Consider the following 2,673-nt stretch of genomic DNA (forward strand, 5'->3'; position numbering starts at 1 on the left):
GGGACTATACAAATAAGATGCTTGTGGCCCACCAAGGGTATTGGACAGCTTGCTCATATGCAGATAGGGTGTGTGGCACCCTTGTGGGGGTGGGACCATGCAAATAAGGTGTATGGAACCCTAATGAGTGGATTGGTCAGTTTCGCCATCCTGCTAGGCTTAAAATGAGCCATTCTAGAGGCAGATGGGGGGAACTCACTACCACCAAGAAAGAAGAGCTGGGGTACAGTGTGTCCTTAGGACCTGGGATCCCTGCACTGAGAACCTCCTAGACCCAGGAGACACAGAAAGAGAGAGCTACAACACTGGAGATGGTGAGGGGTGGTGAGAAGCAGCGGCAGAGAAACGGCAGCAGAGAAGCAGCGGCAGCAGAGGCAGCAGAACGAGGAGACCAGCAGGAGATAGCACAGTGAGCTTCCCAGTCCACAGAGTGAGAAAGCTGAGCACCTTCAAGCAGGAGGCTTGCTGGCGTGGGGTGCCTCTGGACACTTGTCAGCAGATGGCTCTTGCCAACCTGTGGAGCTAGAGAGCTGAGCACATATGGGCTGAGGCTTACTGAAGGAGTAGGGTGCTTCAGGGCACTTACTGGTGGAACTAAAGAGCTTTGTAACACTTGCCAGAGCAGGGCAGGGGCTGAGGGCCACAGAGAGGCCTGCAGGCTGAGAAGAGGCTGTCCTGATCGAAGAACTATATCCCAAGTCGTTTCTGATCTGGAATTGTAACCTGTTACTTCCCTAATAAACCCCATAATCATGAATATTATCTGGGAATTCTGTGTGGCCATTGCAACAAATTATTGAACCCAGCAGAGAAGTAGAAGAACACTGTGGGAGGGATGGCTGGTGTCAGAATTGGTAAAAAGGTTGGAGAGAGGAAGTATATTTGACTTCCGCCTGGTAGAGATAGACTTTGGGCTGATGCTGATGGTGATTCTCCCCACTTGTGAACTTTGGCAAGGAAGTCTGATGCCCCATGCTACCGTTCGCACGAATGGAAAACCATTGGCTGATGCAAAGGGACGTGATATCATTTTTTTGTTGTTTCTGCTCTATTTTAACCTAATGCAGCAATCCTCCCCACCCAGTGGGAATCAACAGTTGCTAAGTGTCTCCTAGACTCTTTGAGGGCTGAACTTTATGTTCTTACTTAATCCTTATAACAACTCAATGAGGCAGGCATCACTGTTCTGCTTTACGGATGAGGACGTTTGAGGTTCTAGTTTTTCACTGACTCCCCTAATGATGCCTCCACCATGACACTTTAACAGTTATCCAATTTGTGAACATAGATATGTTCTTGGTATTCCTTTATTATCCTTGTAATGTCCATGGGATCAGTTGTGATAACCCTGGTAATATTAGTAATTTGTGTCTTCTCTTTTTTTTTTTCTTGGTAAGCCCGGCTAGAGTTTATCAGTTTTATTGATTTTGTCAAAGACCCAGTTTTTTGATGCTGATAATTCAATTTACTGCCCCCCCAAACTTATGATACATACCTGTTTAAATAAAAAGAATATCACACGTTGCACAGTATGTTTATGTGTTAATGAGGTGTGTGTGTGTTTGTGCACATGCGGCATATGGACTTACTATCTTTACTTTGAAAAACAGAATTATATGCACACGGTAAAAATATTATAGCATTTGTAGACTAGTGGGAAGGGTAGACAACAAAAAAGATGAAAACAACTATGAAAAGGAATGGTACAACTTACTTAATTGACCTTAAGTTGGCAGTTCAAATCCACCAGCCCCTCCCTGGAAACCCTATGAGGCAGTTCTACTCTATCGTATAAGGTCACTATGAGTCAGAATCGACTCGACGGCAATGGGTTTGGTTTTTGGTGGGGTTTAAAAATTGTGGACATATTACAATTTTCTTGGTTGGGACAGATTCAACATCTTTCTGTAGTTAAAAAAAAAATTAAAGCCCAATTAAAAAAAAGGAGGTTTTCTTGCCCCCGAAGTTTCTTCGGCTCACAGAATTAGAAATAACTGCTGCCCCACCTTTATTGTCTTATCCTGTTAAGACAGTATCCAGTGTGATGTGTTGAGAAGTCTATGGTGTCATCTTTAATGCAGTGTCTATGCCCACCCCATTCTTCTCTACTGATCCTTAAAATACCTGAGTGATGTGAGAATACCTTTTAAAAAAGAAATGGGAACTCACACAAATGGCAATATTAGTTATGTGTTAGTTATGTTAGGGTGCTGTGAATGTGGCAGCTGTTAAATTGGTAATGCAGCTTTCCTAGACTTCAGCCTCTGAGGAAGACTTTCAAACTGTACATCAATTAAAATAGTGGAAAGAGTCACTGCAGTGCCATCCCCTCCTTACCTCCAGCGGGGTCACTGGGAACCCTGGCAACTTGTCTAGTAGTTAACCTTGGTGACATTTGAGTTTCTCCCCCCTCACCCCTCCTTGGTTGTCCCTGGCTCATCTCTCTACTCTGCCACCTTGTGGATTTATTGGGAATTCCGTCTTCTACTGTGTGACTTGCTAACAGGCGGCTGCTGCTTTGGGGGAGGAGGGGGGATGGGGGCATTCTCCCTCCCAGAGTGATACAATAGGGTGTCTTTGTTCTTTCAGCTTTCTTACAGTCCCCTCTTTTGGGACAATATCCCCAGAGGCCATATCTCCAGAGGCCAATCTGAAACGCATTTGAATGGTACC

Source organism: Elephas maximus, chromosome 19, assembly GCF_024166365.1.
Source record: "Elephas maximus indicus isolate mEleMax1 chromosome 19, mEleMax1 primary haplotype, whole genome shotgun sequence".
NCBI classification, from domain to species: domain Eukaryota; kingdom Metazoa; phylum Chordata; class Mammalia; order Proboscidea; family Elephantidae; genus Elephas; species Elephas maximus.